A 15,273-nucleotide genomic window follows, 5' to 3' on the forward strand; every position below is an offset into this window, starting at 1 on the left:
CCATGGCTTTGCTGGGTGTAACCCACGTGGCAGCGCTCACAGGTTAGAGTTTCACGCCTGTGGCTTTCTCGCTGGAGTTTCATGCCGGTAACTCCACCAGTCTAGGGTCTCCAGAGTGGCCCTGCTCCCATGGCTACCCTAGGTATTGCATTAATGGGGGCTCTCTGCTGTAGTCCTGCCCCCACCCACAGCTCCACTAGGCACTACCACCTCCCAAGATCTTCAAATGCCTTCAGGGTCATTCTTCCATTGTCTTGATGAAATGCACCAGACTTTGCCCATTCATGCTAATCTCCTTATCAAGTGGTCTCTTTGCTACACCTTTGGTATGAGTCTCTCATGAACACATTTTCTCGTTCTCTGCAGGCTGAGATTTTTCCAAATTTTTGTTCTGCCTCCCTTTGGATTATAAATTTCATCTTTAATTTGTTTCTTCTTGCATTTTACTATAGGCTGTCAAGAGAAGTCATGCCACACCCTCAATACTTTGCTTAGAAATATTTCTTCTGCTAAATATACAATTTGATCACTTGCAACTTCTACCTTCCCCAAAACACTGAGACATGAACACAATTCAGCCAAGTTCTTTACCACTTTGTAACAAGGATGGCCTCTCCTTTAGTTTCAAGTAATACATTCCTCATTTCTGTTTGAGACCATCAGAATGGCCTTTTCCATCCATATTTCTATCAACATTCTGTTCACAGTCATTTAGGTCATCTCAAGAGGATTGAGGCCTCTACAGCTCTCCTCTTCTGAGCCCTGACCAGAATCACCCCTAAGGCTCCTGTCATGGCAGTATACCTCAAAACTCTTCCAGCCTCTGCTCATTACCCAGTTCCAAGGCCACTTCACATTTTTAGGTATTTGTTACAGCATTACCCCACTTGTTGGTATCAATTTTGGTCTTAGTTTGTTGGAGCTGCCATAACAAAATACCTTAGGCTGGGTAGTTCATAAACAATAGAAATGTATTGCAGTTCTGGAGGCTGGGGAATCCAAGATCAAGGCACCGGCAGATTCTGTGTCTTGGTGAGGGCTGCTCTCTACTTAAAGATGGCACCTTCTTTGTGACCTAACGTGGTAGGAGGGGACAAGGGAGCTCACTCAAGGCCCTTTCAGAAGGGCACTAATCCTGTATGAGGATGGAGCCCTCATGACCTAATCACTTTGCAAAGGCTCCACCTCTGAATACTGTCACATTGGGTGATCGTGACCCACAGCCTCAGGTAGTAAACTCAACTGGGGCTGCAGTCATCTGAAGGCTTGGCTGGGGCTGGAGAATCCACTTGCAAATTCAGCTTCCACTCACAGGGCTGTTGGCCAGATGTCTCCACTCCTTGCCACACGGGCCTCTCTGGAGGCTGCCTGAGTGTCCTCACAACATGACATCTGGCTTCCCCAGAGCAGGTGTTGCAAGGGAAGGAGAGTCCGTGTGAGGCGCACACAAGACAGAAGCCACAGACTTTTATACTCTCATTTCAGAAGTGACTTCACATCGCTCCTACCACATGCAATTTGTTAAACAGCACTCCTGTGCCATGTAGGAGAACACAAGGGTGTGGATGCCAGGAGGCAGGGCCACGGAGGACTGTCTTGGAGGCTGGCTCCCACCTGGGCAAGGTACATTACATCTCTGTGCCTTAGTGTCCTCACTACAAAGCGGGGATAGTACTGCCTACCTCAAGGGGTTGCCAGAATTTAGTGATATGCATGCCAAGCCCTTAAAATGAGGCCTGACACATAGTAAGCACTTGATACATATTGGCCATTTCTAGCAGGGTAATACTCCCCCACCACACACGCGCGCGCGCACACACACACACACACACACACACACACACAGAGAACCAGTGTAGAATGTTGAAGCCATCCCTTCGCCTCCTGCAGTTCTGCTGCTCCACCGATCCTCCATGCCGGATCCACATCTACCCCTCTTTCCTGCCTTGGCTGGGGGCCACATCATTTCTGCAAGATGATTGCAGCATCAGCGACACTCCTCAGGTGTCCATTCCATTTGTAACCCATCTGTAATTTGCCCTTTATCATGCCTTCTATTAATCTTCCTAAAGCGCAAATCATTTTCCCAACCCCTTACACCCTTTTAATTGCCTCCAGGGTAAAGCTCAAGCTCCCTGGTTTGGTCCTCATGCCCTTCACCCTCTGGCCCAGCCTCCCTCTCCGCGCTGCTCCCTCCCCATATTCCATGCCCACTGGACTCACTGTGTTCAAACGCTGCAGCTGGCCCCACACACCTCCATGGTCTATTCTTTCCCACGGCATCCAGGTCCTCCTCACCTGCAGTGTCACTCGATCCCAAAGGCGTCCCTGACCCTGTCAGAGATATTCCTTCCTCCTTCCAACATGTGCCCCGAGAGCCTGGCCCTTCCATCTAGTGGGTGGTTTCACGCTGCGCGGAGGTGCCTGCCTTGCGTGTCTGCCTCTCCCCCAACCCAGCGCCTGGAACCTGGTTCTGGATGCCCCAGTGTCCCCATCCCCTGCATCTGCCTCCCTAGGTGCTTCCCCTTGTCCAGGCATAGAGAAAGGTAGAAATCTTGCAGGTGGGAGGGTGTAGTGAGGAGCAGGGAACTTACATTTCTCAAGCACCTCCTAAGACTCACTGAAGTCAGAGCATCCTCCCAGAACCACATAAGGTGGGTGTGTGGAGCCTGAACTGGAAGACGGCGAAACAGACTGGTGATGAACAGCCCCCCGAAAACCTCACAGCCACTGCCTGTGGAGCTGAGGTCTGAGCCCCGGGCTTGCCGGCCACCGCACAGCCTTCTAGGAGTGTTAGGCCATCAATAGCAGTGCAGAATATAAAAATATAAAACACATTTTTATAGCACAAAGGAGTACAGTTTTATTAATTAACATCAGAAGATTTCATTGACAAGAGAAATGCTTCCCATGTTCCCTGAAGGCATTTAGATAATTTTACAAATGGAAGAAATGTTGCAGTTTCAGATATTGGCGAAGCTCACTCTCTGCTCTGAGTCCCTTTCAAAATCCCAAACTCTCGTAGCCAGTGAGGGGCCCATTAAGAACGGTGCATCCACATAGCCAGCTCACCAGGAAAACAGGGACATCTGCTAACGAATGCAGGAAACTCAGAAGTCTCTTCTACTAGGTTGCATTTTTGCTATTTAGGTATCTTTCTTTTGAGGTAACAGACAAACAGAGATACAGAGATAAAATAGGTACATACATAAAATTGAAAAGGGTTGGCATCCCTCCATGTGCCACACAGCAGAGGCTTTCTCCGGTTACCACATTTCAGGAGCTACTTTGGAGTGGTGGGGTTTTCATGAACCCAGCGTTTGCACTGGGGCTAGAAATGCAGTGTCTGCTCGCCGGCACCTTGCTGTCTGCTGCAGAAGCAGCTGCTGCTCGGGGTGTGGGGGCCTGGCCTAACGTTCCCTATGGGCTGTCGGCTGTGGTTCTGCAGAAGCTCAGCATGGACTTGCAGGCTGCAGCTTCCTCCTGGCTGGCTGGCGTGTGTGGATCCCCTTGGCATGCCACGAAGACTTTTCCTTTTGGAAACTGCCCCTCCTTCTCTCACAGGTACCCTTTTGTGTCCCCTCTTCCTCTCCTGAGGCAGCAGCAGTGTAGTGCCTTCATTCAGGCACTCGTACTGCAAGACCTCCTCTGTGCTGACATGCCTCCCCTACGTCACACAGCTAGTGGGTGGCCCATCTTTGCAACGAAAACCTGGCATAGCACTGGCCTTTTGAGGCGTGTTCCTTCTAAGGCAGTGACCTCCAAGGGTGGGGTGAGGACACTTACACACCAGCAGGAGCCGAGCGAAATGCTTGCTAAGGGAGAGAATGTGCCCATGGCTTCTCCCCTTCCACCAGCACATGTGGCCAAGAATCCGCCAGCGGCCGCTCCTCATGCCTGGTGCACCTGTTGAGCATTTGCCACCACTTGTCATGCGAGTGAGTCACAGCCTGCCTGAAACTGCACTGTCTCTGCTGGGGCTTTAGCCCCGGTTTCCTTGGCTGGTTCTCCATCTCCCTACCTGCTGCTTCCTGAGCCCTTGCCCGCCTGGCAATCTTCCTAGCCTTCTTCCCTCCAGAGGATTCCGGCCCCCTCTGGAGCTGCTTACCAGCCTTGGTCGGCTGCCTAACAGCAGGAACCGAGAGGCTGACCCCAGACACTCTTCTGCCAGTTTCTTCCAGTCTTTGGCCGCATCAGTGTCAGATACAGAGTGTGTCCAGGCCGGCCTCTGATGTCCTGTTACTGGATTGGTTCTCCAGAGCCAGGCTATGCTTTCAACTTCTTTTCCCATCAGTCAGCTAAGCAGCGTGGAAGATCCCTCTCTGAGCCTCAGTCCTTTCATCTGTAAAATGGAGATACTTCCTTACCTACTCTAGAACGTTATTGAGGGACTCTCAAAGCCTGAGATTGGTAAAGTGGGCCATGGGCAGTAGAAAAGTTATATGGAAAACAGGCAACTGTGGCTCACCTATTCATTCACCAAACGCTGATGCGCACCTCCTATGTGTTGGCCTCTGCTGGGTGCAGGAGATGTAGGGAGGAAAGACATACCCCGTCCCGAGCAGCTCACAAACTCAGAGAGAGGGAGAGAAGAGGGGAAGGTAGACAGGAGCGTCACAGACACACACATTTTCTAAAAACCAAAAATCAGACAAAGACTGTTTAGCTCTCTAGTCTAATGTGGTATGTCAGCTGAACAAAATTCAGGGTGATCTCAAACAAAATGCTGTGATGTGCTAATTTGTTCTCTACCCCTGACTTCCCCAAAGCATGCCCCTGGGGAAGCAGCCTGGAGCTGTCTAGGGGAGATCAGCATCCCTGGCCAAAGAGAATTCATCCCTGTCACGAAAACACTGCGGACAAAGGGCATGGTTTCCAAAAATGTCAAAAGATGATCACAGAGGTAAGATCAGAAATCTTCAAAAGCAGGAAGCCAAAGGCAGCACAGCCCAGGCAGCTGAGGCTCCTGCTACCTGGGCCTCTGGCCGCACAGCACCGTCTGTGAAGCATCCCTAGAGGAAGCTTAAAATCCGAGGCAGTTCCTGGAGCGCTGGGCAGCACAGGCCTCCGCCTGCATACTCTAGGTTGGGAGTGATACGGTGTTCATAATGGAAACCATGAGCTTTTCACATGAAGAACAGAGGCCGTATTAATCATTCCAAAGACCACACTGGCTTGATTGAGGTGAGCTGTTCCTTCCACCCCTTAATTCCTCCAGCTCAAACTAACCGCTGCAACTGTATTACAGGATATTTATTTCCCCAGATCTTTTTTTTTTTTTTTTTTTTTTTTTGCCTACACATCTATTATACTGAATAATTGAGGTCAAATTGTAGATACTTAAAAGAATTCTTTCCTATTCAACAATATTAAACAACATGCCTATTTCTCTGCTTCCACATAGCCAACAACATGTTGCTTTTGGGCCACACTGTGTTTTAGATTTCATTTATTGCCAAATAAACACACAAACGTCCAGCTTTCTGGCTTCTCTTGGGAGAGCGGATGATCTGCAACTGCAGCCTGCCTTCCACGTGCTCGTGGGCGGCTGGATGGCGGGCCGTGTGGCCGAGGCACAGCCCGGGGTCCCCCCTGTTCTCTGTTACCCCCAGCCAGCCTGCTTCAGATACTTGCTGGTAACTATTCAGCCTCATTTTCCATTTGCAGTTGACGTCTATGGCCCAAGCAGTGAGGCCTTGTCCTATACTTTGTTTTGTGGCACAAGGGAGTCAAATTAGCTAGAATAACTAGCAACCCAGTCTTGTGACTGTACCACAGTAAGATGGCTGCATGAACCACTCAGCAAAACGTCTGCTTAGGCCCGTCTCCTAGTCCACCGTGAGTGAATGGGAAGGAGGGGGGCAGGACTCCAGATGGCTGCAACGCCTCCACTAGGTTCCCTGGGTGGGCATCTGCCAGCCCCTCATTGATAACCTGCAGCAAGCCCGGAAGACAGAGTCATCCCCCACCTCCCAGTCCTTCAGGTGAGAAAGGAGGGGCCCTACCACAGCAGCTACAGGTGACAGGAGAAATCCCACACCTGAGCAAGGGTCAACAAACAGCTGACCCCTCCCCCTAAAGCCCCCCCGCACCCCAGTCTCCCCCCAGTGCAGTTCTCCCTGCCCGCTGGGCCTCAGGCTGTTCTGCTCCTTTCTCATCTTCACGCCTTGCGTTAAGGCTGTGATGGCTGCACTTCTGCGGATGCGGGACATTTTGGGTCTTGGGACCCTCTTCCTGCTGGTGCTCAGTCTCTCTCCATCCTTGCATCCTCAGAAGGCACAAGAGATGATTCCCCCTGCCAGAGAGCTGGCCTCTTTATCCAGGCTAAAGATTCCACCAGACACACAGCAGGTGCGCCAGGCATTCTCAGTGATCAAGGGAGTGAAATCCCGAGCAAACAGGCGTATCGTGGTGAGACAGGACCAGGATCCCCAGTAAGCCTGGACACCCCAAGGACGCAGTGAGCGTGTGGCCCCCCAAAGCCCTGAGTTACAGACTCAGACTAGCCACTGCCTAAACCCTTCCCAACGAGTCATTTCCACCACGCTGAGTACGTCTTTGTTGGTAATGCCTGGACAGGCGGGGGATGCTCCTGGAACACAGCAGGTCCTCCATAGCTGCTCAATGTTCCTGGGAAGAGGAGGCCAGGGAGAGGGAGAGCGATGAAGGGTAGAGTCAAGATGAGGGCCAGCCAGAGGGCTGGCCCCATGGCCTAATTCAGATTCAGGCACTGCCTATGCTAGGCCTAGGTCACAGACATGCATTCAGGGAGGTCTCAAAGCACCCAGCACTCTGCCCTGTCTCTACTAAGAGCAGGCCCAGACTCCGCAGAGGAGAGGGAGATGCATTGCCTGTGAACCCAGGGCCATGCAGGTACAGGCTGCACCAGGGATATGCATTTCAGCTCAGGAAGAGGGCAGGTGAAGGGCGCCCCTACACTCCTGAACTGCCCTTCCAAGTACCGGGGTACATGCCCTTGTGGCTGTGATGGGGTCAGTGCAGTGCGGTGGGCCTGGCTTTGTGATTTGAGGGCAGTCCCATAATCCTCTGAGCCTCTGTTTTCTCAGTTAACAAGTTGGGATGATAGCAGCAGCCTCACGGTGTTTGTGGAAAGAAGGAAAGAAAGAAAGAGAGAGAGAAAGAAAGAGAAAGAGAGAGAAAAAGAAAGAAAGAGAAAAAGAAAGAAAGAAAGAGAGAGAAAGAAAGAGAGAAAAACCTGGGTAAAGCTGGCCCCAGTCCTCGCACAGAGCAGGCACTACCCCATGGCCTGTCTCCTTGTCTCTGAGACGTGCCCCACGGTCCCCTCAGCCTATAGGCAGGGGTGGCAGGGGGAGTGGAGTGCAGAGAAGCAGAAAGGGGAATAAAGGAAAGCAGAAGCTGCCCCGACTCTTGCAGACAGGCTCCTCGTCTGCTCCGTGATGACTTTCTATTTTTAGTTGACAGCGCTCTCTGCGACCTGCTTTGTAAATAGATGCTTTGCAGAAATAGATCGGGGCCATGCTGTGGGGGGTGAGAGGAGAAGTGGGCAGGGGACCAGGGCGCACCAAGGGGCTTAACCTCCCTTCTTCCTCCAACATGAGAACTGGGCCTTGAGAAATGAGAGCCAGGAGGACATCAGTTGTTGGACGAGGGTTACGGAGTGGCAGCCCAGGCTGTGCCCCCTTTTCTGGGGCCACTTTGAGGGCATTCAGGGCATTCACTGCACAAAAGTTGTTTCCTTCGTTTTATCAGAATTGCAGTAAATTCAGCCAGAAAGAAAAGAGGATTCAGCTGGTCACAGCAAGCCCAGCATGATAAAAAGAGCATCAGCCCAAGATCCACGAGGAAGAGAAGGGACCTAAGCTCAGGTGCATTTCCTGCGGGAGGTGCTACACTGGGGACCCATACACAGGGAGTGTGGTCTGTAGTCCTGACAGCTGGGACACACGGCCCCACTTAACTCCTGAGGGATATGACCCTCCGAGATTCTAGGGCTTGCCCGCGATCCGCAGCGGGAGGGGGCAGCGCTGGGATACAGGGTCCCTCCGCCTGGCCCTGCAGCAGGGGCTGCTGTAGCTGCACCTCCCAGGTGCCCTCTCACTCCCGATGGGCATCGCGTCCCAGCCCTGGCCCCTGGCCCTCCATTATGGCAAGCGAGGCCTGTGACAGACACCACCTCTGGGCCAGGTCACTTACAGATGATGTGCCTTCTCTGCTCAGCTCCTCTCTGGGAGGACAAAGCCACCTCTTGCACCCAAGGAAGGGGCTGAACAGCTGCCAGGACTCCCCGCAAACCCTCTGGGACCACAACACAAGTGGAAATAGTTCTTTATGAGGTGATGCTGGAGACAGAGGACTTTTTATGTTTGGTTTTGCTTTTTGGATAGCCTGTTCTCATGAGTGCAGACTCCTGGGTCTATGTTGCTCCCCACTACATTTTGCAGTTATGGGTCCTAAGAATGTTCTAGATGAGCCACATCCACCCTCTAAACCTCAGTAGTCTCATGTGGAAAATGGAAGGATTGCTATAAACCTGTCCCAATCCCTTGCATCTTGTGGTTCTGGGGTTCTCAGGACCACTCTGCTTCTGTCCCAAAGCCCTGGATGGGCACAGAGAGGACACAGAAGGTGGGGCTGCCAGGTGGGTCGGGGCTGGCCCACCTCTCTCTGCGTAGGCGCCGGCAGCCCTAGTGGCCCCTCCTCACCGCTTTTCATTTCCTCCCTCCCTCTTCTGCCTCACATTTTAGCTACAAAGTCAAGTAACCTCTCCAGGCTCAGTTATCTGATTGAAAATCTAACAAACACTCTCAGTGTCCTACTGGACACTCTCTCGGCCACTTTTGAGAACACCAGAAGCTTCTGTGGGCAACCCCTACACATGTTGGTGGCTTCTTGCCTCAAGTACTGTGGTTTTGTCTACCTCAGGAACGTGCTTGTGGAATGGCACCCCCAGAAGAAATGCTCAGCCAGTGAGAGAGGGCATATGGTGGGTGGCACTTGAATGCCCTGCGTTCCTTGCCGCTTGCTGTGAGAATTCAGAAGCATGTTCCGCCCCCACTTTTCAGAGGGACCCAAGTGGGACTGAGCCCCAGGCTCCTGACCAGAGACTGCTCACAAGCACACCCTCTCTCGGCCTCTCTCCTGTCCCCCAGCCTCCCCACTGTCCCACTGTGCTTCCCCGGATCACCTCCCAAGGAAACGGTTTGTATCCTGTCTTAGGGGCTGCTTTGGGAGAAACACAAACTAGTAGACAGAATGATGTCCATGCTCTAATCTCTAGAAGCTGCAAACATGTTATGGTCACCCGGCAAAGGGGACGGTGTAGTTATGATTGGTGAAGGATCGTGAGATGGGGAAATTATTCTGCATGATCCAGCCGGGCCCCAGTGGAATCACAAGGGTCCTTCTAATGGGAAGACAGGAGGGTCAAAGTCAGAGAGAGCAGATGTGAGTATGGATCCTAGGAGTGGAGTGGTGTGCTTTGATGATGGAGGATGGGCCCATGAGCCAAGGAATGTGGGCGGCCTCTAGAAGCTGAAAGAGACAAGGAACAGAATCTCCTCTAGGGCCTCCAGAAAGAAACACAACCCACCCACAGCTTGGTTTTAGCTCAGTGAGACCCATACTGGACTCTAACCTACAGAGAAAATAAACTTGTGTTGCATTCAGTCGCTAAGTATGTGGCAATTTGTTACAGGAGAAATAGGAAACAAATACACAGAACTAAGACAACTTGGGCAGTCCTTGAGAGTAATGGGAAGAGCTCAAGTTTTGGAGCAAGGTGGCCTGCTTTGAATTACCTGGCTTTGCTAACCAGCTGGAAGGCTTTAGGTGAATTCCGCAACCCCTCTAACTCTTGATTCTCTGACCTGGGTTTTCTGACAGATTTCTGAGGTTGCTTAAGAGGAGACTCAGCAGGAGGTGGGTAAGAGGAAGAAGCCGAGGCAATTTATTTTTCATTTCCCTTAAATGCCAGCAACATTTTGCATTCTGCATAGAGAAAACATACCATCTCATTGCCTCTGAGGAAAAATATATTGCTCCTGTTAGTTACATAATTGAATTCATAGAAGTTGGTGGATTTTTATCATTTTTATTTACTTTCATGCTTTGTCTCACCCCTCATAAAAGGATTTGGGGATGGTTTCCAGCAATGCATGCATGCTATACATAAGGATGAAAGGAACAGATGAGGACGTGTGGGAAAAAGCAACTGGGTTGAGGAAATGAGACGCAGGCAGAGGAAAGTGTGATTGGAGGGCATCATGCATACCATAAGGCCTAAAATGGTCCCCTGAGCATCCCAGCAGCCAAGGCAAAAAGGACAGAGGATAGCTGCAAGGTTCAAGTGTCCAGAAGATATATCCTTTGGGGTGTGTGGAAGAACACACAGGATCACCCTAGCAGCCTGAGGAGGCAGGGGCTGGAGAGAAGGTCAAAGGCAAAGGGCAGGAAGGTGTCACCCAGGAACCTTCCTGGAAGAGGCAATGCATGCTTCCTCTTGCGGAGGAGAGTCAGAGGTTAGAGGAAGAATGAAAGACAGTCCAGGCAACGACAGCAGTATGCCCCATGCCCTGGGAAGAAATGGAGCACTTATGCGGGGCATGCAAGCAGGCCATGCTTTGGGGGAAGGTTGGAGCTGAGGCTGGGAGGTAGCAAGGCCTCCATGTCCTGCAGCACTTTGCTGCCATGCTGAGGAGCTACAACTTGGCTTTCTGGACTGTGAAGGGCGCTTGGGGGTTTGAGTTGGAGACGCAACGTCATGAGATCCACATTTTAGAAGGAGCCAGCTGATATGTGGAGGGGATCACCGCAGCTGGAGGCAGCTCTCGTAGCAATCCTTGAAGAGAGAACACATTTGTCGAATCCTCAGCTCGCTCCTTTCCCACTGCCCCAGGCGGTGTGGGGAATTGTCTAAGGGAGGTGCAGGAAGAATAGAGATGCAGGGACTGGCACAAGCCGGAGAAGCCAGAGCTCTCCCCTGACCCCATTCATCAGCCCTCCTGGCTCATCTGGTTTCTGCAGCCCCCAACCCGAGGGAGCAGATGAAGCCCAAAGCATATTCCCAGCAATATGGAGACCACCTTGTCGAGCTGTGGTTGGTCCAAAAAGCCTGGGCTACTCTCAGACTCTAAACCACCTCATGCCTGGGAAGCTCCATCCATAGGAGCCCTGGTTTCCTGTGGCCATAGAAGTATCTCTCCTCTCTCCCTCCAGTCTCTGCAGGATGACCAGAGGTGCTTTTCCAAGATAGGCCAACCTGCACCAGCTGGCCCCACTCACTCTTAGGCACTCCTTCCCCCCCTCCTTCTGAGCACCCTCAGCCCTGGCCCCAGCCTGCCTCTCAGCCTCCACCCCATGCTTTGAATGCTGCCAACAAAGGAAGGTGGGTGGTCAGGCCCTAAATGGGAGATGAGCACGCTGAGGACAGCAGAGGGGCCTGCTGGCCCTTCCTAAGCAAGTGTGGGCTGGGGCCAGGATCTAAATTATCTCTAGGACTCTGCGAGCAGCTCTTTCTGCTCTCCCAGCTGACGACAGCTGCCATGCCCTGGCCAGCCCTGGCACCCAAAACAAAGGCAGCTTGTGATGAAGAGCGCAGGCTCCCGAATGGGACTCCAATCCTGGCTTCACCTCAGGGCTACCCACATTGCCTTGGGCAGGTTATGCCATCTCTGTGTCCTCTCGGCAGGGCAGGCTGCAAAATAGCAGCTCAGTCAGAGTTGGTGTGAGGATCAAATGAGAGAACAGGGGAGAGATCTCCGCCCTGAACCTGATTCTCCAGCCGGGGCCATGCTGGCTGCTGTTATCATGATCATTCCCTTATCTGTTTAGCTGCAATGAGGGCTGTGGTGAGGGCTAAGTGGAAGCGCCCTGCAGACCCCAGAAGGGGAAGGAGAGCCGAAGTCTCAGGGGATCAGCAGTGTGCCCAGCACTTTGTGTTTGTTGAGACGGGACAGGCTTGCTGGACTCTCACTTTTCAATGCCGGTTTTGGAGATTTGTATCCGTTAGAAGCCTTTTGTTTCCAAGCCTCAGAACAACCCAGAACACGCTGGCTCTCAGCCAAAGGGAATTATTGATTCAAGTAAGCCAAAAAGTCCAGAGGATAAAGCTAGCTTGTCTCTTAAATCTGGTCCCTTGGGGCTGGCGCCATTCCTGGACTAACTGCTCTCTTCTGGTCTCAAGACAGCCAAGCCTTCTTCCAGGTGAGATCTGGTCACCCTTACCCAGCCAAGACTCTGTGGTGCATTCTGATTGGACAGACTTGAGTCACACGCCCCAGCCAAGACTCTGTGATGCACTCTGATTGAACAGCCTTCAGTCACATGCCCCAGCCAAGACTCTGGGATGCATTCTGATTGGACAGACTTCAGTCACATGCCCCAGCAAGGCTCTATGATGCACTCTGATTGGACAGACTGGGGTCACTGTGCTAGTCCAAAAACAAATTGCTGTAGCCAGAGAATGAAGACTTTGAAGGGCTCCAGAGGTCTTGTTCTCCAGCCCTGGGTCTGAGGCTGAGGTGAGGATCACTTGTACACCAGAGGTAGAAATGGGGCACAGATGCCCTCTGGGTTGCTGCGGGCTGAAGTTAACAGGAAAGGCTCGGTGGAGGCCATGGATTTATGAAAAAGGAGAGGTTAGAAATGGCCCAAAGGATGCCAGGGAGAGAAGAGAACATTGCAAACGGATGTTCAAATCACACCCCTTTCTCAAAAATCAGTGCAGCCCATCTGAGAGTTTGGAAATTTGGTGCCTCTCGGCTAAGGTTGCCAGATTAAGCAAATAAAAATATAAGATGCCCAGTTCAATTTGAATTTCAGATAAGCAACAAATAAATCTTTATGTATAAGTATGTCCTTTGCCATATTTGGGACATGTTTTACAAGAAGAAATAATTCATCGTTTAAAACTCAGATTTAACTGGATGTGCTGTATTTCACTGGGCAACCCTGCAATCTGGGCTCTCCCTTTGTTTTGAAGCATCCTCAGACCCTTCAAAGAGACTTGTTCTGTGTAAATGCTGGTAGAACTCACACTCCCTGGCATCATCCCCCAGAACGGAGATTTTCCAGCTCAGTATAACGTCAGTATCATGAGCAGCTTCCAGCAGTCAGAGCTGTCCCAGGAGGCAGAGAGTCTTCTCACAGTGGAACAGTTCTCTTCCCACTGCAAATTCCCAGGGGCAGAGAGCTCCCCTGGCCTTTGTCAGCTGGGCAGAGCTCATCTGTTAGAAGATTCCATGTGCTGGAATCCTCGCTTTTTTCTCATCTCTGGTTGGGACCAGAGGAAAACAGTTATTTTGGAGGGTGTGTCATCCTCGTAAAACTAAACTTGCCCATGCAAGGGGTGGTGGGGAGGGGGCTCTCTCAAGCTCTAAAGTTGGGTTATGGGGAGGCAAAAGTTTTGGCAAATCCTTCTAGCCCTGTAGCTAGGTCACATGATCCTTTAACCAAGCTTAATAATGAGCAGCAGACTTAGTTGCATGTGACAGAAAATTTCAAATAATTGTGATTAAACAATAGTTTTTTCTTTCACATACAAATGATGTCCATAAACAAGTCAGATAATGCAGGGCTGATATGGGGACTCCACAGGGCCATCAGATCCTGGCCTTTCTCTCCATTACCTGAAATGCAGGCTTTCATCTTCAGAGTCACCTCACAGGCCAAGATGGCTGCTGGAGTTCCAGCCATTGCCTCCACATTCCATACCGCAGAAGGAAAGACAGAAGCAGTACCCATCCCAGCTAAGTTAGCTCCTCTTGTACAATCTTCTTGTAAGTCTGACACTACATTTTAGTTTACATCTTCTTGGCCCATACTTGGCAACCACTTCTAACTGCAAGGGAGGCTGGACAGTGTTATCTTTTGATGGAGAAAGAGAGAAGGAATGTCAGATCACCACAAGCAGTTTCTGCTATAAATAACAGAAGGTGCCATTTTGATTACTCAACTGACTTCAGAGTTCTCAATTGCTTCTGTTATCTTGGATGGAGCAAGGTAGATTTTTTGTTTGTTTGTTTTTAATTGAGACAGAGTCTCACTCTGTCGCCCAGGCTGGAGTGCAGTGGTGCGATCTCAGCTCACTGCCAACCTCTGCCACCCAGGTTCAAGCCATTCCCATGCTTCAGCCTCCCAAGTAGCTGGGAATCCAGGCGCCCACCACCATGACCAGTTAATTTTTTGTATTTTTAGTAGAGACAGGGTTTCGCCATGTTGGCCAGGCTGTTCTTGAACTACTGATCTCAGGTGTTTTGCCTTCCTCGGCTTCCCAAATTGCTGGGATTACAGCTGTGTGCCACCGCACCTGGCCAAGGTGGGGTTTTATATCAGTTCCCTGAACACACAGAAGTTCAAGCAGATAAGCTGCTCCCTCTGGCCTGGGAAGGGAGTCCTGCTTTTACTGATGGTTGTACATGGCCAGCAGTTTTCTAACCCTTTCTCCCAACAAAATCTTACTAGTATGAAGAACTGGTGAAACTGGAGCTGCTCCAGCTAGGACCAGGATCTTCCCCAGGACACCTCCTGGGCTGAGCCCAGGCAAACCCCCAGTTTATAAGGAACAGAGTTGGAAAACCACTAAACCAGCCAACCTTGGAAACCCCTTCCTGTTCTGAGGTCCTACTACTCTCAGGGTTGGTGACGACCACAAGGTCCCCTTTCTCCAAGGTGACCTCAGACACAGGCCTACCAGCTTTCTTGAAGATACTATCATGGAGTACTCTGCTTAGAGTTAGGGAATCCCTTAAGGATCAGCTTTGGATTTGGGAATTCACTGTTGCCAAACTGTCATTAAAGGATAAGGCTCCAGGGGAGCTCAGGGCTCCCTCCCCTCACCCAGAGTCTGGGTCAAGGCCAGGCCAAGCTGAGCACAGCACTGGGGGTGGGATGGTATCTGGTATCTCTCCCTACTGTGAGAAGGGAAAGGACTTGGAGACTCAGTGTCAGCCAAGGCTCCTACTCATTTCCGTCTCCTGCCTGCCCTCTGGGCAGCACCTATCTCCATGGCTTCCTCCAGCTTGAGAGAAGGTGGCCTCCTCCCCACCCCACCCGCTTGGAAACCAGTTAGGAAGAGGATGAAGACTGGTATGTCCCTTTGTGTCTGCTTCTGAATGGTGTATTTTGGGTCCTACCTAATCCAGCCCTCGGGTGGTGGTCCAAGCCCTCATGGGTGGTCACAGCTGTCTTCGTCAGTTTCCCTTGACCCAAGGCATTTCAATAGGCTGGTGAAAGAGGTTTATGGAGAAGGGACTTGGGAATCCTGGAGCCTTAGCCATCTCTAATCTTTTCACC

This window comes from Pan troglodytes, chromosome 7, assembly GCF_028858775.2.
Source record: "Pan troglodytes isolate AG18354 chromosome 7, NHGRI_mPanTro3-v2.0_pri, whole genome shotgun sequence".
Taxonomy (NCBI): domain Eukaryota; kingdom Metazoa; phylum Chordata; class Mammalia; order Primates; family Hominidae; genus Pan; species Pan troglodytes.